The 26,099-nt window shown below is 38.5% G+C and overlaps 1 protein-coding gene across 1 annotated transcript in view; it reads right to left on the reverse strand.

Annotated features, from left to right (window-relative positions):
- Positions 1-26,099, reverse strand: part of LAMC1 (laminin subunit gamma 1) — a 123,203-nt gene that overhangs the window by 95,784 nt on the left and 1,320 nt on the right. The gene's annotated exons all lie outside the window — the stretch shown is intronic.

Below are 26,099 nucleotides of genomic sequence, written 5' to 3' on the forward strand. Positions count from 1 at the left end.
GGGGCAGTGGTAGAGTGTCATTGCCATTAGAATGCTGGAAATGACACTCAAACGTTAGGGATGAATTACAAGTACTAACAAGTCGTCAAAAGCCATAAACAGTATAGCTACATTTTATACAAGGCATTTTATTCTGAGAGGTAGCATCAATCACAGGCCAGTTCAGAGCAGAGGCTCTGCAGCCAGACCCCAGGATGTACCTATGGCTCCCTACAGACAACATTGTGTCTCGGCTTCCTCCTCTGTAAACTGGGAGAGCTTACCATCCCCATCAGTGTGCTCTGAAGATTAAACTTAAGAAAAGCACTCAACACCATGCATGACATATAAGAACTTTTTAATAAATGTTATCTCTTAAGTGTTGGTACTAATAAAGAAGCTAGAGTTCTGGATACACCCAAAAATCAACAACTTTATTTATTTTTTTTTTTTTCAAAAATCAACAACTTTAAAATGAAAATGGGAAATGATTAAACTATTTATAGAAAAAAATACAAAAACTGCTTTGGCAGGCAGTGCCATTACTTTGAGCATTCCTCAAGCTAGTGATAGTGCTAAGAAAATAAAAAGCAGCATTTGAGCAGACTATAGATCCCACCTTATGTTTCTTCCCAATAAGAAAATCTACCTTTAAAAAAAAAAAAGAAAGAAAATCTACCTTTTACTACGTACATTTTCCATTACACAAGATCTTTACAAAATGTGACAGTTCTGATCAGATTCATCTACCAGTGTGGTCTTTAAAAACACTAATTCTCTCAGGGAAGCTGAGTAGCTTCAGAATCAGACCGTTACCATTCAAGCTCTTATAATATGAATATATTTTAGATAATACAATAGTCTGAAACAAACAGAAAATCCCTAGGTTAAGACCAGTATTTAAAAACATAAGAATAGAAAACATCAGAGCACAAAGAATGAAACAATGGTAAGATTTGTTTTAAGGAACTTGTTTCAGTTATATGTTCTGACTAGGTGGCAATGGAAAATATGCTTCTCATAATGGGCTACAGTCAAAAATATCTGGGAAAAATGGAATAAAAATAGACAAGGACACCAAGTTTTTCAGTAAATTTTTTGAATATTTAGATTTAATGCACTATAAACCCTTAACAAGAGATGTGATTTACAGCATCCTGGTACCATAAGTTCAGAAATGACTGATCTCTACCCTCTCTGGACAGGAAGCAGAATCACAGAGAACTCCAGCCCACACTAGAGGAAGTACAGAGTACTCATTGTCTGAGTCTCTTGCCTCATTTACCTATGTTTGCGTAAGGAAAGCCTCATGGTCCCAAGACAATAATTCCTTAAGTTTCTAGTCACTAAACCCCTAACAGAATTTTCATGTAGTTCCTTTGAGTAAGAGAGAAGAAAGTGCAAATAGAGAAAATAATCCAAATACTTTAATGAACACTTTTCTAAATTATGAACGAGTAATACCTTCTCTGCCTTCAAACTTCTTGGAATCACTGAAGGAGAGGAGACAAATACCCAAACGTCAGGCTAACTGTGTTCAACGTTAGAGAAGAGGGTCAGAAGCAGGAAGAAAAAAAGAGATCAAGATTTTAAGGAAAAGAAAGCAACTGAAATTAACCTTTTAGAATGAATACCAACTGACATTATTTGGGAAAGACAGGATGAGGAGTGGGGAGAGTGGGGTGCCTCTGAAGGGCAGGATAAAAGGCACAAAAGCATGGTAAAATTGGGCAGGTACCTAGTCGGACACCTGTAGGAGAAGGGTGGGAGGAGTTAGGGCTATAGTGCTAGGCCCAGAGTGCCTTGAATAGCAACCAGAGCACGGGTATTTTCTTTGGTAGGCAATGAAAGGGAAGTTTTTTGGTCGAGGGAATTGCAGGAACCTATGGATACCAAGAATCTGAACACAGCTTGTCTTCTTATGGTTACCCACATCTACAGCTCTCCTTGAGATAGTAAAGATGGCTCCCTTCCCCTGCCTCCCATCCAGTAGACACAAAAGGATTTTGGAAAAGAAAAGACTTTGCTCTCTTGGACACAAGAGTCCTGTGGTAGTGACTTGATCTGAAACTTCCGAGAAGCATCAGTTCTCCCACAAGAATGTGCAGCGTTGGGAGACCTCTGGTTCCTCTCCCACCTCTCTAGCTAAAGCTCAGGAGAAGTATAGGGTCTAGCAAGAGTCCATGGGTTCTTTCTAAGCAACCACTCCAGGAAAGAATAAAGGTTGATTCCTCTTGAGGAAGAAGAGGGTAGGCTCTCCCAACTCAATACTCTAGACTCAGTAACTGTTCCAATTATCTATTGCTGCATAGCAAGCTACTCCAAAGCTTAGTCACTTACAACCACCACCATTTTTTACATCTATTTTGAGAGTCAGAAATTGGGGAAGAGCTCAACTGGGTGATGTAGGTGCTACACACAGTGTTGACCAAAGTCTCCTGGTGCTATTCAGCTGGCAGCTGAGTTGATTACCCCAGTGCCTTGATGGGGATGGGCAGGAGGCTGGACACGGTTGGGAATATACCCGAGTGCCTGTCCATGTCTTCCCAAACCTGCCCGTCTTAAGGTAGCTGAACTTCTACATGACAGCTCAGGCTCTAGGAGACCAAGGTGACAGCTGCCCCTCTTCTCAAAGGATACACCTGAAACTAGCCTAACATCACACCTGCTACTGCATATTGGTCAGAGCACACACACAAAGCACAGGCCAGCTCACATGCAAAGCGAGGAGCATCAAAGCATTTGTGGTCATCTTCGATCCAACAAAATCACCAAAATCAGAGCTGCACTGAGGTCGCCATAATCTACTAACTACTGAATATCAGGAATTTAAAAACTCAGATGAAAAAAAAAAATTTCATCTGACTACATCACATTAGGAGAGGAGAAAAGGGAATTTCCACAACAATAGATACTCTTAGACCCTGTTATGTAGACTTTAACAATGAACCACTAAAGGCCTTACAATATGCATTGTTTTAATTCAGTAATTCTATCTTTAAGAATTTAATCTAAAAGAACAAGTAGACAGACACATAAACTTAGGTAAATATATCAAACACTATAATAGTCACAAAGTAGAAGTAATCTATATTTCTAATAAGAAATAGGTTATACATAAAAATGTCTTCTCAAAGATTAAGCAATATAATAAAGTTCACATGCAAAGCAAATAGGTAATAAAATCCTATACAGTGTGTTCAACAGTAACTCTGAAATCTGATGATAAAGATCAATTAGTACATAATACTATGTTCACTGGCAACTCTATTTGCAGCACACAGAATGCTAAGTGTATCAGGCAAGAATACTGAATCTGAAAGATAATGCATAGAAACACATGTAAAATGCTATCCACTACAGATCTAACTTACTCTTGATACCTCCCAAACTCTTTATACCCAAGTTAAAAAACAGATACAAGGGGGAACCTCAGTGACTTAGTCAGTTAAGCATCTGACTCTTGGTTTTGGCTCAGGTCATGATCTCCAATTGAGCCCCATTTGTGCTCCTCATTCAGCAAGGAGTCTGCTTGAGATTCTCTGCCTCACCCTCTCCATCCCACCCACCCCACTTGCTTGCTCTAAAGTAAATAAATAAAATCTTTTTAAAAACAAAAACAGAAGGGAGCAGAAAGATGGCTCAGCTGGAAGAGCATGAAACTCTTGATCTCTGGGTTCTGAGTACATGCCCTATGCTGGGGGTAGAGGTTACTTACATAAATAAATAAGCAAACAAACAAACTTATAAAAATAGATATGTAACACAGAAAAGGTCAAGAATGATTTTTTTTTAATTTTGCTGTGAATGGGAGAGTATGGTGTTTAAGGAGAAAAGAAACAAATCCCTCACCAGGAAACAAAAACAAAAATGTATACAATAAATCAAATTCCAAAGTTGAGAAAATAGCTACAAACAAAAATCAAGAATATAGTGTTGACATAGTCTTTCAGATAAACTTGAAAACTAAGACTACTTTTATCATAAATATATTTTTTAAAAAGACTTCTGCCACAATTTATTCTAATACTATAATTACAATCAGATCAGTATTAAGACTTTTCCATTCCTATACATCTTCTCTATATCTAGAGGTGGTGTACATATCATTCCACCATAGAAAATATTAAGATGATTTTTACTGCTGGGACCCTTTTAAAGAGCAGTCGTGTACAAAAAAGGGATGAGTTAGTAAGGAAACATGGAGAACCTTCTCCAAACATAGTTTCTATCATTGGGTGGAAAAAGTAGACCAAAAATATCACCAACACTTCTGGAGGATACGCTAGGCACAAAGAACTATGTTAATCCCAGAGATATAAATTTAAGATACAGTCCCTGCCTAGCATGTCTCCAGTTCCTGAGACATTATATACACCAAAAGTTAATACAAGTTAGCAATTGGGGAAGTAACACTAGGTTATTTTAAAAGATTGCTTAGCTTCCCTTGTACAAAAGACTAGAGGGGAGAGAGAACATGGAGGGAAGACACAAGTTAGAAGACCACGTATGTGAGGATGACACACTGTAGGATCATGACCAAACCTACCAGACTTGTGCCTGTTCTTGAGACAAATATTTTGTAATGCCTCCCCTTTATCATCCTAAAATGAAACCCACAAATTATATAACCTATGACATATATAACTTCTAAGTGCTATATGTGTGTATAGCCCTAACCATAATATAAAGCAGAAATTAAAGGAAACATACCCATTTCAACAGATTCAAGTCCTGGGATTACTACACTAAAGGGCAATAACAAAGCCATCTGACATTTGTATCTACTTAGAACAAATAAGCACGCACTTTTAAAAATAGGATTGGATGCTATTCTGTACAAGACATTCATGAAAATGAAGGGGTAGAGGTACAAATGGGCATCACAATAAAAATTGGTGTCAGAAAAAGTAATGACAGAGCAGATTTACCCATATGTTTTATGGTAAAGAGGACTATCACTTTAAATGAGTAGGTATAACATGTCAGGGCAAATTATAGACTGTTCAAATGGAGAACATGAGGAAGAATGAGATATCTCTGCCAACTCTATCAGCATGTTTCCTTATAAAATATTCACTTAATCTTAATCTGCTTTCATCGCTCCATAAGAAAAAACATGTTGGCAGAGCAGACATGTTGGTAACTACTCGTGTGTAGGAAAAGCTGTAAAAGCAAGTTCCAAAATACCAACTGAATATTATCAACACTTTTCTTTACATTTGATATTTTAGGAAAAAAACAGGCTACATCAGAATATACAAATATATACACTGAATCACTCTGAATGTGAGTGCTAGAATTGCAGAGTGATCTACACATGAATGGTATGAGCAACCTGAACACCACAGGTTCAGGTTGTGGCTGAGGAATGACTTTCCTAATTAGTATACTAACTCATGCTAAGCTCAAAAAAATACTTATTTTCTTGGTTGTATTCATAGGAAATTATGTATAATAAAATTATGTAAAAGAAAACTCTATGTTATGTATAAAGACAAAGTTATGTTCTAGGCTCAGATATTTATAATCGGGTTTTTTAATAGCACAGATGTCCCATGAGAAATCCCATGTTGGGCAGGATCTGGGCAATTCTTTGTTGTATGGAACTGCTTCACCTCCCCTCCCCCTTCATACTCCCTGCCTCTTGTCCACTAAATGTCCCTAATGAGACAGTACCACACTCCTTGGAAAACTACTTCTGTGGGATTTACAGGTGAATGTCACATGGTGCTTGTCTATCCCAAGAACTTAAAAGACTCACATTTATCATATTTTATATTGTACAAGACAATCTTTCTACAAAGTCCCATAGATCCACCATTCTTTGTTTCAAGACCCTTAAATTTAGTCCACTTCTTAGATTTATAAACATCTGAGTGTGTTAAGATTTAAAGAGGGGGTAAGAGCTTAAAGTATATAACCCACATTAACGTTACGAAAACCATAAAGACTGGCCTAAAATGTCTCAGGAACTTGAGAAATTTATCAAACTCTGATATCAAGAATGATTTATGAAGACCAAAATAAAACCCAGGTCCCTCTATAAGTGCTTCCTAGAGTTGCCACTGACACATTCTGTTGTGCTTTTCCAGGAAACAAATGTACTAATCAAATCTTCAGTGAATTTTGTAAATAGAAATGTTTTAGTTTTCCAAATTCCACTTATCATGCCAAACAGTATTAACAGCAACTAATTTAATAACTGATTTTACTGAAGAGCAATACCTGTGTAGGACTACATTTAATATTTTAGAGCTATTTCAATTCACTAAACATATCTTAAAATGGTTTAACAGCAAAAAGTTGGAAATCAAGCTAAAAAAGTTTTTTTAATATATCTCTTTCCAAAAAAAGGATGTGAGGTAGCTGCAGAAATAAATATGATGCAACAAAATAAAAAATAGCCTCTACAATTACAAAAGAAATCTAACCTAAAATAAAAGCATTTCTCATCTATCAAATTAGCAAAGCTTTCGTAAAATCATAGTACTTTGTGGGAATGTTTAACAGGAAGTTTGTATATTGCTCTAATCAATAAGGAAGATTAATAAAAGAGTTAAGGATTGGTAAAAACATAAAATTGTCATTATTAACAGATGATGACAGCATATTAAAATGAAAGAATCTAAAGACAAATCATTAGAATAAGAGAATTAAACAAGTGGTTATAAGATTAATACATTAACACCAATTACATTTTTATATACCAGAAACAGAAAAAGCAATGTAGAAAAAAATGTAATAGCAACAAAAAATAAAATTTACCCAGGAATAAATCTAACAAAACAAGGCAAGGCTCATGAAAAAAGAATTATAAAACATTATTAGAATTCAAAAAAGAAGACCTAAATTATACTATGTTCATGGATAGACTCATTGTTATCAAGATGTCAATTCAACCCAAAAGTCAATGTATAAAGTCAATGCAATTTCAATCAAGATCCCAATAGAGGCCAATGAGGAATTTGACAACCTGATTCTAAAATCTGGTTGAGAGAGCAAAGGCCTAAAAACAGCTAGAATATTTGTAAGTAAGAAAAATAAATTTAAAAGGACTAGTCCTAAGAAATAAAGACAACTCTCAAAAGAATTTCAGGTGAATTAAGAACTTAAATGTTAAAGGCAAATTTCAAAACTTTAGAAGATCCAAAAATAATATACAGGAAATATTTCTTCCATAAGACACATAACTACCAGAAAAAATATTGATACATTTGACCACCTAAAGTTAAGAAATTCTTTCTAAAAGATAACACAGAGAAAATAAAAAGACAATACAGAGAACATATAGCTAATAAAGAATATCCAGAATATATGAAGAATTCTACAAATCAATAAGAAAAAATGGTCAGAAAACATGAAGAGACATTTTCCAGGAGAGGAAATATGAAAAACCAATAAACATATGAAAAGATATTTATCCTTACAAATAAGCCTACTATGAGAAACAACTTTCCACCACCAAATGGGTAAAATTTATAAATTCTCACAATATCAAATGTTGATCAACAGCCTACTAACACTGCTAGTGAGCACCCAAACCAGCACAATAACTGGAAAACAATTTGCATTACCTCATAAACTTAATTAAGGAGATTCTTGCATGTAAGCATCAGGAGACATACATGAGAATGTTCAGAGAACATTATTGATAATAACAACAAAAAGGTCCTTCAGCAGGATAATCAATAAATTAGCTCTAGTATAATCACTTAATAAAATGCCCCCAGGAACAAAAATGAATGAATTACAACTACACTTTAGAAATGCACTGAGAGAAAAAAGCAAGTTGCAGATGACTACATATAATACACCATTCATTGTCTAGGGATGATAAAACTGTTTTCTTTTCAAAGCAGGAGAATAAAACACAAAGTTGAGGGTAGTGGATACCTGGGGTAGGCAGCTGGATAGAAATGTTCCTAGAGTTACTAACCCACTCAATAGAGAAGTTTTCATTTCTATTTCGAATTTCTGTGCACTAAAACAGAATACTGCATAAATAATGTAATTACCTATTTTATCTTGCACTTACCTATAAACACAAAACATCACTTCATACTAATCCACAGCTGACCATATGTATTTCAAGACAAAACACAATAAACTCCAAAGATGATTCCATTAATCACTTATGAGTAACTTAAGAACCACTAGGCCAGGTAACAACAGGATTTCCTCCCTACAGGAATAGTCCCTAGGTTCACTAATAATCAGTATTAAGTATTTAAAAGAGAAGTATTACATTGTAATAACCTCCAAAAGACATGAAGAAGGAACCTAAACACCTACTTTACAGGACTTTGTACTTGGTGAAACAGAAACTATTAAAGCCTAAGTCTGAGAAACTCTGCTATTCTAAAAAAAGAAAGGTATTTAACTTGGCATTGTGGATCCTGGAAAGGAAGAGGAGGCTTCTTAAAATGAAACAATTTTATGGTTGGTTTCAGCTATGTTCCTGTTCCTGAAAGGAAGTTCATTAGAACAAATGGGTAGGTCTTCTACTACTACTACTGTCCACACAAGAGTATATCTTTTTTTGAAAAAAAAAAAAAAAAGATTGTATTTATTATTCATGAGAGACACAGAGAAAAAGAGGCAGAGACATAGGCTCTCCTCACAGGTAGCCTGATGTGGGACTTGATCCCGGGACCCCAAATCATGCCCTGAAGGCAGATGCTCAACTGCTGAGCCACTCAGGTCTCCCCACACAAGAGTATCTTAAATTTTGAGAAAATAGCTTTGTGGTCTTTCTCCAAATATTTGTAAACATAGCTCTTTCAAACACTCTTCCAAAGCCATGGTCTCCCAAAGAATATTCCAACGCCTACGAGTTCATGAGTCAAGTACCTAGCTTTAAGTTGCTGACCTAATGGCTTAAAATATAGCTCCTATCACCAGTGAGCTGATATGAAGAAACAAAAAACACATTAAAAAGATTCCAGGGCAATGGATGCCTGGGTGGCTCAGTGGTTGAGCGTCTTTCTTTGGCTCAGGGAGTGATCCCAGGATCTGGGAACGAGTCCCGCATCAGGATTCTTGCAGGAAGCTTGCTTCTCCCTCTGCCTATGTCTCTGCCTCTCTCTCTCTCTCTCTCTCTCTCTCTCTAATAAATAAATAAAATAAAATAAATTTAAAAAAAGAGATTCCACGGCACCTCAGTGGTTCAATCAGTTAAGCATCTGCCTTCAGCTCAAGTCATGATCCCAAAGTCCCAAGATGGAGCCCTGCATCCAGCTCCTAGGCTCAGGGAGGAGTCTGCTCCCTCAGCCCTTCACCCCACTCATGCTCTCTCTTAAATAAAAGAATCTTAAAAAAAAAAAAGATTCCAGAACAAGGTGGTATGCTCAACTGACCAATAAGTGGGAACAATAAGCATTGGTGTATCATACTTCTAGAATACCAAAACGAATTTAGAGAAGGTAATTTCCTTCCAAAAGGAACTGGAATGATAAAGCCCATAGGACATGGGATATACTTTAGGGAAAGGGTGACAGCATAGGACTCTGAATAAATAAAGACAATGAATTTGAGAGGAAAAAAAAAGGATTTCAATTCAAGGACACTACAATATTTTAGAAAGCAAAAACCACACTGAGAGAACTCTAAAGACAAAAGCAATAACTTATAACCATTTTTATAGTCATATTCAACACGAATTTTTTTTTAAGATTTTATTTACTCATAAGAGACACAGAGAGAGAGAGAGAGAGAGAGAGAGAGAGGCAGAGACACAGGCAGAGGGAGAAGCAGGCTCCATGCAGGGAGCATTGACGTGGGACTCGATCCCGGGTCTCCAGGATCATGCCCTGGGCTGAAGGCCGCGTTAAACTGCTGAGCCCCCCCCCCCCCCCCGCCCCGGGCTGCCCCAACACGAATGGTTCTTTAAAGATTCCTACAATGTGTTCACTTCGGCAGCACATATACTAAAGACTCCTAGAAACACCAATTTCTTATTGATTTAAAACACCTGAACAGAAAGAAAAAAGTTCTAAGTACCGAGGTAGACATGGAGAGAGGGTGCAGACATCGTGAAAATCATCTGCTTCTAAGAAGAAAAAGAACATCAGAATTAAATGTGATGCAAGTCCATAATCTTTTATCTCTGTGATTCGGCGCTCAAAAATCCTAAACTAGCAGAGCATTTTCATAACATGTGACAACAAAATACAAATTGACCTAGTGTGAGGCCATTACAGTCTTTAATCACCCTAAAGTCTGAGAACATTTCACTGTAGAAATACTAAAGTTTTTGATTAGGGGTACTGCTGCACGTGTTATTAATACATACCCATTTTACAAAATCTCTTATGATTCCTCAAATGCCTAGCTCTAATTGCTGACCTGATTAGTGGTTAAAAACAGTTCCCGGGACGCCTGGGTGGCTCAGTGGTTGAGCACCTGCCTTTGGCTCAGGTTGTGATCGAGTCCTGTAACATGCTGCCTGCAAGAAGCCTGCTTCTCCCTCTGCCTATGTCTCTGCCTCTCTCTCAGTGTCTCTCATGAATAAATGAAATCTTTAAAAAAAAAAAAAAAACTAAAAATAAATAAAATGCAGTTCCCACCTCAATGAACACATATTGAAGAAAAAGATAAATACACATTTAAAAAGATTCCAGAACAAAACAGAATGTTCAAATGACCAAAGAATGTACAAACAACAGGCACTGTTTTACCATTTCTGGAATTCTCATATCTAAGATACATCTGGAATTTTAAAACAGCTTTCATTCATCCATCACAGCTGCAGGTAAACATACATGCTCAGTATTGTCAAGGAAATCAAGACTTAACGATCCTGCAAGGAAATGCTCCTCCAAGATGAATTGGATACAGAGCCCATCAGGTGAAGTAAATCCAACACCAACACAGTGAGACCTCAGTGCCAAGAAGGCACCACGGGAACGAAAACTAGTGACATCTCAGAATAAAAGAATTCTATGAAGGTGGGGTGTGAAGGCTGCATACTGGGGTATGAAGGGTGCACCCCGTTTTTCACAGGTCTTCTCCTGAAAATCTAGAGCCTGAGAGTTCACAAAGAGCATGTCTGCTAGTTTTTCTGGATCCTCTAAAGATGGTGCTTCAGGAAGACCAAAGCTTGAGACAGAGAGATGCAGCAGGACTGGAGCTGGCAAGTACACCACCAGAGTAGAAGTGTGGGCATGCCAAAACCATCTGCCCAAATCAGTTCCCCCTCTGTCACGGTAGCAGATCTGTGGCTGGCCCCAAGGCTGCCCAGCTGGTCCACATTTTCCAGCCTCCACTGTGTGTGTGAGGTGGCCAGGTGACTAAATGCTCTCCAATGGCAGATGATACAATGATGTATGCTGCTTTCCGGTCTTGGTCTTAAGAATTATGGGGTGCCTGGGTGGCTCAGTTGGTGAAGCACCCAACTCTTGATTTCAGCTCAGGTCATGATTTCAGGGTTGTGAGATCAAGCCCCATGTCGGGATCCACACTGGGTGTGGAACCTGCTTAAGATTCTCTCTCAGGGATGCCTGGGTGGCTCAGCAGTTTAGCGTCTTCGGCCTAGGGCACGATCTTGGAGTCCCGGGATCGAGTCCCACATCAGGCTCCTTGCATGGAGCCTGCTTCTCCCTCTGCCTGTCTGTCTGTCTGTCTCTCTCTCTCTCTGCCTCTCATGGATAAATAAAATATTTTTTTAAAAAATAAAGTAAAAGTTAAAAATAATTAGGCATACGCCCTTCAGCAGCATGCTCCCATCTGGAACACAGAGGTGCCTATCACCCAACATCAATCATACCACACACACAAGGACAACACCCTAAGGGATGGCAGATCATGAAGATAAAAGGATCTGGGTCCCAGGACATCTGTGTGGATCACAGCTCCCCTGCTGCCCACTTACCTCAGGACTACCACCTGAGAGAGAAACAAACTTCAATGTTCTTAAGCTGCTTTACTGTTGGGGCTCTTTGCTACTATGCCTTAGTCTTTACCCAACAATGCTGATGAGGAAGCTACACCATGTACAAACCATCCCATTCCACCTGTCCAATTTTAAAGACCATATCTAAAAGGCAAACTCCATCCTGGGATAATCCAAACAAAATTGCCATTTCTCATCCTCATCTGCATCTTGTGGCCATAGCCTCATAGAAACAGAAATTCATTCATTTGGCAAACTTCTGAGCCACCTACCACTATATAAAAAGTAGCATGTTACACACTAGGGATATAAAAACATGGAAAAAAGAAAGCAAATGAAACCGTCCCCGGGTCAGGTCCTCTGTACTGCGTGCTTTTCACCCAGATGGTAAGCTCTAGGTCCTCTTCTCTGCCCTGTCTCCAGCACATCTGGTGCATTTTACAGAACAGGCGCTCAATAAGTAGTTGTTAGGTGAATGAATTAAGAAATCAATAAATGAGTCTTGTCCTCAATGAACTCAGCCTAATATGGGAAACAGTGAAAACAATGTAGTACCTCTTACATCCTGGACATGCGCAACGCTGATTTTTAGAAACATGTATCAAACAACATAATGCAAGTGCTGTGAAAGGGCAGGAGGAATGAGAAACCAGCACAATCTTCCTGGCGAAGTCGAAATATGCTATGAGTTCTGAAGGACAACCAGAAGGTAGCCAAATCAAAAAAAAAAAAAAAGTAAGGCATCAAGAAATGATGTGGCACCCATGCTGTGTGAACATGTTTACTACGGCTAGAATCAATGGCAGAGTTCCAGTCTTACAACGAACACTACTACTCCTTCGAACGCTGCAGTTTCTCTTAATTAAGCCTACAACTGAATTCTTTTTCTAGCATTTGCATCACCTAATGTGAACTTCTGTCTACCCAGAGCTCCCCCTTCTTTAACTTTCAGATTTCATTTTCATTTTTAATCTAAAATCAGGGTTTACTGGACTCCTTCCAAAAAAGTCTTCTATCGTATAACTAAGGAATCTCGAGGTTGGTAGGAACCAGAAAGGTCACTGGAGAAATGTTCTGGGAAGTCACTTACCCTGATCAGCTATAATCAGATCCCCTTTGCAGTCACATGGGAATTTTATCTTTCTCCTATGGCGTGTCTTGGTTTTGCCTCAGAGTATATTTGTTGATGTATACATTCCAGCGCTTCATGCAGCATCCACATTCTTCTTTATCTCCTATTCCTCCCATGCTCAATAATCAAAGGGTTGGCACAAACCCATCTTTTAATCCAACCCCATCAGCTCTGGCAGCCCCTGTCAATTCCCATCTACTTGTTTCTGGGGACAGCCCCATCGTTCCTTTTGGTAAAGATGGAGTTGTAGCACTTTCTTTCCTAGGATCCATAGCCATCCCCACAGGTAGAGTTACCTTCCTGCTTCTAATGCCAACAATGACACATTACTTCTTGTTTCACCTCCATTTCTATTTTGGATTAGAGCTTAATACTCTAAGCATTAAAAAAAAAAAGGAACAAGTTCCAAATAAACCATCCCATTTGTAGGGTGCAGAACGTCTGTATCTCAGAAACTGTCAGATGTTTCCTGGCAGATGTTTTAAGCCTGGAATCATCAATGGCCTTTCCAGTTCCATCTTTTGTTCCTCTGACAAGGTTACTGTGCTTCCTTGAGACTTCCTGTTTGAATAACCAAACACTTGGGTGTTCAAACTCCCATGTGTTCATTATTCACCATAAAAGGGACCTGAGGAAGTAACCAGGCAGTTGAACACAAAATGATGTATGAACAAAAACAGCTGTGTGTTAGCAGGATGGACAAAAAGACAGCAGGGATCTAGGCACTGCTGTGAATTTCAAAAACAAGGTCTATTTAGTCAGGCATGGTTAAAAGGCTGCTGATTCAGAGCATGAGTGACCCGTTTCATAATTTAAAATCACTAGAGATGTGAATAAGTCTGTTTTCAGTTACTCCTTCCAGAATCTCACCCCCACTGCCACCCTTCCCAACAACCTCCCTCGTGGGAACAAAGCTGTCTCTCCTTTCTCTCAGAAGTGGCAGTACCAACTCAAAATATTTCATGCAAAAAAATTTAATACTTATTTTACTTCCCAACCCAAAAAGCAGATCTCCCCTTCCCCAGGAGGGGCTTTCCTTTAAAAACACAGGAAAGCACAGATATAGGTACACACAGGAAAAGGAAAAGCAAAAAAGCTTTCACACAGAAAGCAGAACAGAAAACAAGCCTGCATTCTCCAAACATCTGCAAAGTATGTTAATTTCCAGAATCGGTCCATCTTTCGGTACCCTGAATTTACCATCTGTGTCTTGTGCCAGGATACAAGAGCTTTAAAGTGGACATAAGGTTAAAACCAAAATGTTATTAGAATGGCCATAAAACTGAATGACCCCCAGTTCCACCAGGAGTTGATGCTTATTTCTTGGCATGTGGCAAAAATGCTGAAAACAGCAGTAAACAAACCAGCTCGAGCCTCTAAAGCAATCCTGATAAAGTAAACAAATTTTATTACAGCTGTATTACAGATGTTCCCAGAAACTTTCATAATCTAGTAGAGTTCTACGAATTTGGTCTTCAACAGACTTTCTATCCCATGAACTTATCTGAAATATTCGCTATAAATTCAAAACTGTGTATAGAGCTACTCTAAAAGTTAATCCTACACACTCAACCCCACAGAACGTGCCCCTTTTCCCGTGAAAGGCAATCAGATGACCAAAGCAATTAAAGTACAAAATTGCTCTTTTGGTTTCCAACTCCCCTCCCCGCTCTCTCCCCCCAGCCACCCACCAACTTCCAAGTATACTCATCTCTACCAGATCATGGTCTGGCATTAAAATAGCAATAATCTAAAAACCTAGTGACACCAAAATGATGCCAGAGGTCAGCAATCAAATCAGAATAAGGTCCATGACAAGCAGGAGCCGCTGGGAGAAGAGCTACAGCACTGAAGCACAGGTGGATAGATGAACTGCTAAGCCAAGACAAGTATACCCTAACACGAAAATCCACATCTAGATTGAATCATTTTACACCACCAAGTCACTTTCATTTATTCCTCAACAGTTTTTGGTAATAAAAAAATCTCAGATCTTGAGAACATCTGGGCAGACCACTCTTCCCTGTAATCAGGGTTTGTGCAGCCAGAGCAGGAAAATATTACTTCCCAGGCCCACCAAAGAATAGAAAGCCCTTACAATAAAAGCTGTTCAGCTCATTTTCACCAAGATATCACTACCCCTTCCTCAAAAACTGTGAAACTCTTCTCTTGGAAGTAGGATCCCTTTCATTCTCTCTGAAGAAAACTGATGGAAAAGCTTTGAGAAAAATACTAATGCTTCTATATTTTACCAACTGGCAAAAAAAGAGGGGGTGTATTTTAAGCCCAACATTCAGCCCTCATATGTAGCAATGGATGCCATCCCACTCAACCTCCCATAAGAAAGGAGCATGCACATTTAAAAATGATTAGTCACTAGGATGTAATGCTATAACCACATGTATCACAGAAAACATAAAGTGTACTGAGCAGCTAGTAAAAAAGAAAAGGTTAAGACTGTGTTCAGTAACATTTAAAATGTGATCAGTCAACTCACACCTGTAAAGAAAAAACAATCTTAGAAACTCGAGTTCAAGAAGTGGAGACTGTATGTAGTGAGGGAGCAGCACAAAATACAAAATCTAAGGGGGATCTATGATCTCTCCTTCAGCAATCAAGAAGAAAAAAATTTAAGTATCTGAGAATCCCCTCATTGAACCTTAGCTCAGCATGCTCTGGTGAAACTACGGAGATATAAATTGAATAAAGGATAGATACACAGAGAAGATACATGGATTAAATACACAGTTATAGATTTACAGATTACCACATACAGAAACCAAGGTGAAGGGAGTCACTTCTGAGCCTGAAAGAAGAAATCTTCTAGGACCACAGTTTTGTATCAGTCAATCAACCAATAAAAGGTTGGTTAGACCTATATAGTTAGCAAACCTGAACAACGAAAAAGCATGTGGGATGCTTGGGTGGCTCAGTCGGTTAAGCATCTGCTTTAGGCTCAGGTCCTGATCTCAGGGTCCTGGGATAGAGTTCCCTGCTTAATGGGCTCCCTGCTTAGCGGGGAGTCTGTACCTCTCTGCTCTGTTCCTGCTCATACTTGCTTGAGCGTGCTCTCTCTCTCAAATAAATAAATAAAATCTTAAAAAAAAAAAAAGCCACCATGTAAGAGAATTTACTTGGAGCAGAATGGAAATTAAATCAAACCTGGAGATAGACCTGGCAGCCTTATCTTGAAGGATGTCAGATAAAGTAAGCAACCGAACTAAATCCAGCAGTTCTCAACAACCAGAAGAGAGTCATGGATAGAGCAGAAAGGAGATAAGGTGGTACTCCCCTGACCACCCTTCAGGAGATGGGGTATATGGTACACTTTTCCTATCAGTAGACACTGACAAAACCCAGGATCTCATTCTGAAATTCAATAAATTCTTTAGAAATTCCTAGAAGCATTAACAACTAAATATTATAAAACTGGTGTAAGTACCCAAACCTAAAATTCTTCCATTGCCACAATTCTCCTTCTTCACAAACAAGTGCAGAGCCCTTCGTAAGAGCAGCAATCCAAATCCTGAGCCCCCCAAGCAGTGCTCTCTCAGAGAAACCTTTGCTTTGGTCTACTTTCATTTCACTCCTCAGTTAAAGGTCTTTCTACAACTCTCTGTCACTCATGGGGTCTAACATGGTTAGTTAGACCAGGAAGAGCATAACCTATCCACAACAGGTCTAGATTCCAACCTAAGCTCAGCATGCCACTAGTGAGTGCCCTCAGAGAAGTCGCTAGTCATCTTCTGTAATTATTCCACATATCCAAATGGTCTTCTATAGAGTTAGGGACTCAGTGAATTTTGTTCTGTAATGATAAATCACAGAGTGCCTGAAGGTTTCTCCTAACCAGAATGATTGTCTGTGACAGTGACTATAGAGGTGCTTGTCAGTGTTTTCAGAGATACGACTAATGACCAGTCTTTTAGCTCCTTTACAGTTCTGACTTTATATTCTATACCCTGATTTGGGGGGAGGTTACATAGGTATATGCATATGGACAAATTCAGAGCTATGCATTTGATATTGTACACTTTGTTGTGTGTAAATTATTCTTCAAATTAAAATCTTTTCAGTCAGTTATACAAAATAATATATGCATGGTTTTGTTTGGTTCTGGTATGATTTTGGCTTAAAATAGTGGTGCCAAATCACTGGAAAAACAATCCATCAATTCAAATGAGATATTTTTCTCTAATTTCTGACTAAACTGTTTCAGTTTCTGAAAGAACATATCAAGGATACAGATTTAGGCAATATCTGAAAATTCATAGACAATGAGAAAACATAATAGTTTATCTCAAACATTTATAACTTTTTGTGTTTTACTGTTAACATAATTGATTAGAATAGTAGTTGCATGTGACTTGTAAGTTAATATATATGTGTTATAGGTGTATACTCCATATTTTTATCAATAACTATTGATTTTAAAAGTTTGAAATGTGGGGCACCTGGGTGGCTCAGTGGTTGAGCATCTATCTGCCTTTGGGCTCAGGGCATGATCTGGGGATCCTGGGATGGAGTCCCACATCGGGCTCCCTGCAGGGAACCTGCTTCTCCCTCTGCCTATGCCTCTGCCTCTCTCTCTGTGTCCCTCATGAATAAATAAATAAAATCTTGGGATCCCTGGGTGGCGCAGCGGCTTGGCGCCTGCCTTTGGCTCAGGGCGCGATCCTGGAGACCCAGGATCGAGTCCCACGTCGGGCTCCCGGTGCATGGAGCCTGCTTCTCCCTCTGCCTGTGTCTCTGCCTCTCTCTCTCTGTGACTATCATAAATAAATAAATAATAAAGAAGAGCTCCTTTTAAAAATAAATAAATAAATAAATAAATAAATAAATAAAATCTTTAAAAATAAACAAAAATTAAAAAAATAAGTTTGAAATCTGATGACCAGAACTGATAAAGAAATCTATATAAATACTGTATATATAAAAATCAGTGTGCAAATATCTACTTGAGCATGTAACTTTACCCAGCTGAAGGCAACTTATGGTCCATTTCACATGTAGCTTATTGTAAGCACTTCACAGCCAGAAAATGCTACATATTGTATCAATACTATTTCCCATAAAGTGGGATTTTTATTTCAAGAAATTTTTTAAAAATGTGAAGGAGGCTGATTCTGGATTAATATTTCAAAGAACTTTCAAAACAAAAAGATAAAATAACAAAAATCCAAAGATGATGATATAACAAAAATTCCACATAGCCTTCAATGTAACAGGAAGCAGCCACACAGTTGGAAACAAAGAGTAAAAGAGGGGAGCCCAGGGAATATGACTCCTAAAGTTTTAAAAGAAATCATGTAAATCCCCTAATTCATCTCCTAGCCTTGCCACAGGGATCTCCTCCCATGAGAGATCTGAGAGCCCCATTGTCTAAGAAAGAGATAAGTCTGCTTTATTTTAATTCATGAATATGTAGCTTCATAGGGCACCAGGCTGACTGGGCCCAGTTATTTTAGGATGGTCTCCTGGAAGAGTCCATGGAAAGAAAAGCAGATGTACTTAATTAGTGTCCCCACAGTCTGGCAAAATACTCTAAAACCTCAGAAACGTTTCTATAAATGAGTTTTCTGGTAACCCTTTTTAGCAAGCTATCAATTTTAGGCCCTAATGAGCAAACATCTAACTTTATCATTTCATAAAAAAGGAGATGCTTGCAAATCCCAAGCAAGGCCCTCTAAGAGCAAATCCCAAGCAAGGCCCTCTAAGAGCAAGCAGCGTAGGCGAGATAATAGAACCAGCACACAGTCATCTTGGAACTTACCCTCTGAAACTGACAATTTCAGATAAGGGACAGACTAATCCCTTATTTTTAAAAAATCTTCTCAGGAATTTTGGGCAGTAAAAATAAACAGCTCTGCTCTAAACTTTGACACTTTTCCCTGAAACTCAAACAGAACAGCGGTAGAACTGTCAATTAAGTACAGCTGGAAACAAGGTACATGTAAGTAAAGAAGCATCTGTTGGTTCCGCGCCTGTTAACGCTAGACAAGTGAGTGATGACTGTCCATGGGCCTCACGACTATAACATGGTCCTTCACTAGCCTGCAGAGAAGGGTCCCTCAATAAGTCCGCCTTTTTTTTCATTTTTTTTTTAAGATTTTATTTATTTATTCATGAGAGACACAGAGAGAGAGGCAGAGACACAGGCAGAGGGAGAAGCAGGCTCCCTGTGGAGAGCCTGAGTAGCTCTGTCTTCTAACTGTATCCCCAATGAATCAGAGAAACTAAAGATGCCACACACAATAAGCAAATAACATATTTCATTGTAACTTTCCCCCACAACTGTCCTTTAAGATATCCTTGAAGGAAGTATTTCAACAATAGATGTGAGTGCAGGTTTTAAAGGTCCATTTCTAAAGAAAACACACACCATATTAACATTAAATTTTCAGAAATACATATTCACTATGAGATTCAAATCTGAGAAGACAGCCGACTCGTATTATTTATCTAGATGGCTTCAAAACACATAAAAATTTCTAGTTTTTACCCACAAAAGGACACGCTCCTCGATCTTTCAATTCCGTATCAGTTCCATACCTAACTCAGTACTTAACACAAACTCTAAAGTATTGCTGAGAAGAATTTAAAATAACGTGCAGTGTTTGGGGACTTCTTATAACTCAGGCATTCATTTATTCTTTCACTTTGCATATATTTTTTGAACACTATGCCAGACACACTAAGCAATGCAGATACAAAGATTCTATAACCTCTATTAAAATGGTAAATGAATGCCCTCTGTGCTCACATCTTTTACTTAGAACTTACATTGAATATGTAAGTTCAATAACATTGAATGCATTGGTCTAGGGTGGAAGTCACAAAATGTATGCTGTAGAGGCCCAGACAGCAAATAATTTAGTTTTTGAGGGACAAAACAAACAGTAACTGTTGCAATAATTCAACTCTGCCTTTGTAGCACAAAAGCAGCCATAGACAATAGGTTAATAAATGAAATTCACTGTGTTCCAATGGAACTTTATGGATAACAAAATTTTAATTTCATAGGATTTTCACACCACAAAATTCAATCTTCTTTTGACTGTTGAATGAAAAACGTAAAAAATATTTGCATGGTGCCTACAAAAATAGGTGGCAACTCTGGGCTGGATTTGGCCAGTACGCTATAATTTGCCTACATCTCAGTCTAGAGATATAGGTCTCCACGTCTAGGCCACAATTTCCATGAGATCAGGGCAATGTCCTATGAATCACTATACATCCAGGTATTATTAGTAAAGTGCTGAGGAATGGCAAGCAATTAACTAATGTTAGTTATATTGAACTGAATTAAAGACTGTTCCTGACAGAACGTGGAAGACTCCGAACTCTGGGAAACCAACTAGGGGTGGTGGAAGAGGAGGAGAGCGGGGGGTGGGAGTGACTGGGTGGCGGGCACTGAGGTGGGCACTTGACGGGATGAGCACTGGGTGTTATTCTGTATTGGCAAATTGAACACCAATAAAAAAATAAATTTATTAAAAAAAAAAAAAAAAAGACTATCCCTGACCCTTCCTTCAAAGACTTCATGGTCAAGAAGCAGTAACGGACCAATCAAGAAACATATAATTCCACATGATAAGTGCTGTGAGCATGATGTGAGTAGGACACTTAATCCAGACTTGGGAGAAAGACAGAAAGAGTAGAAGACAGAGAAACTGGGAGAAGAATTCCAAACCAAACAAGCCGTCCTTTGAGCATGTAAAATGACAAAAGAGAAACCTACAGATTAAAAAAAAAACAGTCCAGATCCTAACGCCCTGTACACCATGACAAGGAGTCTGGGCTTTATCCTAAAGGTTTGAGGAACCACTGAAAAATTTTAGGTCGGAGATGATATCACTAGATTTGTATTTTAGAACCATTGCTCAATCCATAGTGTGGCTGCCTGAACAGAAGGTTTGGCAAAGTGGCAGCAGAAAGACCACCAGTAAGTTAGAAAGCTGTTGCAGTAATGTAGGTGCAATTCAATGGAAAGCTACAATAAGGTAGAGAAAAAGAGGATTCAAGAGACACGGTGGCTGGATATAGGAGGTAGGAGTAGCATCTTAGATTGTAGTAAGGATGGTGGGAAAGAAAAGGGTAGAGTTACAGTTGCCCAGAACTGACCAGCCTCCAGCAGTGGACCCTATCTGCTCTTCAAACAGAGTAATCTTAATGATGAGAGCCTATCAAGGCTGGTTATCTTTTATGAGAGGCTTGACAAAAAAAAGAAAAAAGAAAAAACTGTCTAGAGCCTCAGGGCTAAATAGTAGTGCAATCATTGAGATGGGACTTTGAGTTGGGTAAGACAGTGACAAATGAATATTGGACATGGCCAGTGGACACCCCAAAGTGACCATGTCCAACAAGTCTTTAGGACTGGAGTAAGATGGCCTAGAGACACAAGTTTAGAACTTATCGACTTGCAAACAGTAAATAAAGCCTTGAGACCAAGAGGAATTCATTCGAGGAGAAGGGGTCGCATGAAAAAGAAAGGAACCCAAAACTATAAGTGAAAAAGAACAGAGGGAAAAGGAGGAAAGGCAAGGGAGTCTGGTATATCTGAATCAGTGGGCACGTGAACTTGTATTTTAAAGCTGGCCTAGAAAAGACCCGTTACTCTTTGGAGAGATCTGCTGGAGAAGCTAAGAGATGCAGGAGTTCATGCAATAGACTAAGGTGTCAAAAACCTACCTCCCCTGTGACTTTTGACAAATCACCACCTCAGGATCCTCATCTTTCCTTTCACTGAGTTTGTGGAAATCTAATCACTGATAAACTGCAAGTTTCATAAAGTGTAAAATATTATAAAGGCACTCCTGATCCATTATTGTCATTACAACAGAGTATGAAAATTCCATCTAATAGAGTGTAAACTTCTGAAGACAGGACCTTCAACCCTGTACACCTTTCATCAGGTACTAGTCTATGTATTTAGTAGGTATTTAAAAAATGTTTGCAGAATATCTGGCAGTAACATGAGAATGTATGCATGGGGGGGAAGGAGCACATAGCAAAAGGCATATCCAACTTCCTAAATGGATTTAGAACTGAAAGAGTCAAACCAACCTTCCCACAATTGTGGCTAATGACAAAATAATGGGGGGGGGGGGGGGGTATCATTCCAACTTCTCTCCTAATGTGTAAATTGTTTCCCTGAATGCTTTAGAAACATGGAGAAGGTAATTACAGAAAAAGCAATGAATTGTAGAAAAGGAAAACAGCCAACAGCAACTTTATAAAACTGTGCACTGGCCATTAAAGACGAGCTCCCTAACTTCTCAAGTTGAAACCTGCATCATGTAAATCAGGCCTTTGTGAGACAAACTAAAATAGTGTCCCCTCGGGGTGTGCAAATACCACAGTGAAGTCACCAGAGTGAACTATTCCCTGACACAGTCAGAACCTACCTTGCAAAGATTGTCCGGGGAGGAAAAAAAAAATTGCTGTTTGTTTCATTTTAAATATACATTAAAAGGAAGAAACAGAATAAATGTTAATATCCTTGTGTATCAACTATTCTGATTTAGACACACAAAAGGGATACAGCTAAAAAGCCTCATTTAAACACTGTTTGTTCCTAAAGCTTATAGAAGGAGGCTGGAAATAAATCTGGTCTTGGTGTAAATTTTAGGAGTTCCATAAACTTTGATTGAGTTGGTTTATAAGCACTTTCTTCCTTAATCTAATTGTTTTCAGAAAGGGGGAGAGCCACCTTCCTCTCAGATCAAGGCCCAGCCTGCCAAGTTTCCATCCGCAATGACTATCAAGTTAATTAAAAACGCTGTTTAATAAAAGGCAAATCCTCAGCTACAATCTTATATCAACTATCCCACTGATACTAATAAAACTTATTATGACTTATTATATTACACAAAAGCCAAACTTTTAAATAGCAGCTGAATAATCCATACAGAAGTTAGGAAAAAAGATCCAGAAGTTGAATGCAAAATGAGACTTCTTTTTAGAACAGGGTGCCTGGCTGAGATTTCTCTCCACAACAGGCAGAAAATGCAATTCTTGTTCCCACAGCAACTTTAAGTGATTATATCTGAGGCTACATTGCCCCCTGGATTACTGTATATGGTGCTTAAGACATGGCTGCTCTCAGAACCAACACTGATTTTCCTGGCTTTTATACAAGTGATGATAACGGTACCATGATCTAATTTGTCCTTGCCGTCAGTTAAAATCTGCCTTACTGACCTGACCCCTCCTCCCCACCCCCCAAACAGTAGCAGTAAAAACAGTAACATAATTTTATATATACACGTGTGTATGCAGGAAAACTTTCTGGAAGGCTGCATGACAAACTGTGAACTGTGGTCTCCTACAACTTAGCAACTGAAGAGGAAGAGACTCCCTAGTCATTATACTTAACTGTTTTAATTCACCACGTCATGTTTTATTTTTACGATGAAAAAAATGGCCTACGATTAATGCCAAAACATGTATGTTTCCTGTGATGACTTAAGTGCAGGCTAACTTTGCTTTATTTTAAAGTTTACTGCATTAAAAGTTCAACAACATCAAAAGGGAAGGGAGAAAAGTGTTGGCTAGCCCTGCTTCTTTCACACTGCTCACTTTGAGTTTCACAGGCTCTGCAAGGGCAAAGCACAATATGCATCACTTGCTTAAGGGTATGTGAAATCTGAACTGGATGGGAGATTTAATAGATGCACAAACAGTCATGGTACTTGAATTCATGGGAAATAGCTAGCTAGAGCCCGCGGAGTAACTGAAGTTAGGGACTGAATATGCTAAACATCAAAACACACAATGGTACATAAATAGCCCTGCCTGTAAATTATAGATCATAACCTGCCTGTACACATACATCCTTGTGATTTAAAAAGAAAAAAAGCAGGAGAAAGTGGGGTGGGGGAGAAAGAGGGGAGACACTGAGATAGGGAGAGAGATTAAGACATCACCCCCACAACACACAAAATCTCCCTCCTCTTTTCCACCTACTCTACCACACACAACTTCCTCCAGGACATCATCTCTGATCCAAGAAAAAGTACAATAAGCTCTAGTCAAGTTTTTTTAGAAATCGTCTAACTTAAAAGTTTTAAGTATATGTTTCACAATCACAATACTCATATGGAAACTATTTTAAATAACTTTTTTCAAACCCACAGTTTTATGAACTTCATTTACCATGAATATTATTACCAAAAACTGAGGATTCTTTTCAGCAAAAGCAAGTCCAAGCATATAACATTTTTAGAGTACAAAGTCATGTAAGAGTCCTAACTAGATGACCTCTGAGATTTCTTTTGACCTTTAAATCACCATGACCCCTAATTAATATATCTGCTCCAGTAATATATCCCAGTAGTAACAACCTAAAATGACTGTCTTACCTACTACATTACTTTTACCTTTGTAACAGAGAAACAATCTCTGAGTTATCTACCTACCTCTGCAATCACCTGAAATAACCTTTTGCTACACAGTGCCCACAGCAGAAAACTCAGAAGGCCAAGATTGACAGCCTGACCTTTACCTAAATAACAGATTCCTATTCAGAGATTTTCAGTTGAATCTCAGGCACTTTGAGACAGTGAGCAAATGCTTCTGCTTTGAAATTTTTAGTATGTGAAAATGGTATTTTACTATCTGAAAATAGATGACTTTGTGAGCATTCCAAATTCAACACAGAAACTTTAAGAAGTCTGGGATCCCTGGGTGGCGCAGCGGTTTGGCGCCTGCCTTTGGCCCAGGGCGCGATCCTGGAGACCCGGGATCGAATCCCACGTTGGGCTCCCGGTGCATGGAGCCTGCTTCTCCCTCTGCCTGTGTCTCTGCCTCTCTTTCTCTCTGTGTGTGACTATCATAAATAAATAAAAATTAAAAAAAAAAAAAAAGAAACTTTAAGAAGTCAAAACCTCCACAAAAATAATCGGATGTAAATTAAAAAAAAAAAATTTGGCCAATTTTAAAAATATAACACCTAAGAGCATATAGCTATCTAAAGAGTTAAAGGGTATTCCCATGAAACCTTAGAAGGCCCTAGGTCTCTTGCTGTGTCTTAGAAAGGCACCTGTTCCAACGTACTGCTGGTTCTATGCATTTCTAAAACCTTTAAAACACTGAAGTACAGTTCACTCCTTCCATCTCTGAAAAACAGGTGCCTCAGAGCTTCACCGTGTGAACTTATTTTCCACGGAAGTTCATCTTCCTAATAACTTGTCTAGAAATAAAATGGTATTACAAAGGTGCTAAACACTGTTTTTCTTAAACTCCACACACAGTAATTTAACTACCTTTCAAAGTACTTTTTTTATGTTCTTCCTCTGGAATCTTGACACTTATGTAAAGTTTAATGAACCAGAGAGCGGTGGAAAGAAAGATGCAACACCATGACCAAAAGAACTATCTGCCTATAAAACATTCCTTTCAAAGACACTCAAATAATATTAGCCCAACAGAATTATCCTTTGACTGAAGAATGGTTTGGGCCCTATGTTGTCTCTGCAAGTTCGTTACCAGCTACCAGTAAAATCCATTCTTTCAGTGCAATGGGGACAAATCAGACGCCAGTTTCTCACGCAAACCTTACTCTGTTAAACACAATAATGAATTATTCTGCTTGTTTATATATTTCAATGATGAAGAAAAACTTTGATCAAATGTGAGTTTTGATAGCTTAGGATAAACATGTCCATCCTCATCCACCACCCAGCAACAAAGTTTTCTATACATCCTTTTCCTGATTTCTAAAAGGTCATTCATACATGTCTGTACGCTTGTTCTGAATCCAAGTAAGAGGAAAGACGGTAAGGAGAGCCTTTTTACCCAGGGACCAGAAATTACCCAGGGACCAGAAATTTTACCAGTGGCCAGAAATTACAGTGAGTGCACGCTTTCTTGTTCTCTCTGTACCAGGAGTAGCAGTGTAATAGCTTTGTGGCCCCTAATTAAGGCTGAACAACTCTTGAAGCACAGTAGCTTTAAAAGTGAATTTCTATTTTAATTACACACAGGCCATACCTGTAGTAAAAAAAAAAAAAAAAAAAAAAAGCATTTGCTTCCCTCCAATCCCCTTCACTAGAGACCCCTCTGCTCTCTACCTTATTCAATAGAGCAAACGGC

The sequence above is a fragment of the Vulpes lagopus genome, chromosome 1 (assembly GCF_018345385.1).
Source record: "Vulpes lagopus strain Blue_001 chromosome 1, ASM1834538v1, whole genome shotgun sequence".
Taxonomy (NCBI): domain Eukaryota; kingdom Metazoa; phylum Chordata; class Mammalia; order Carnivora; family Canidae; genus Vulpes; species Vulpes lagopus.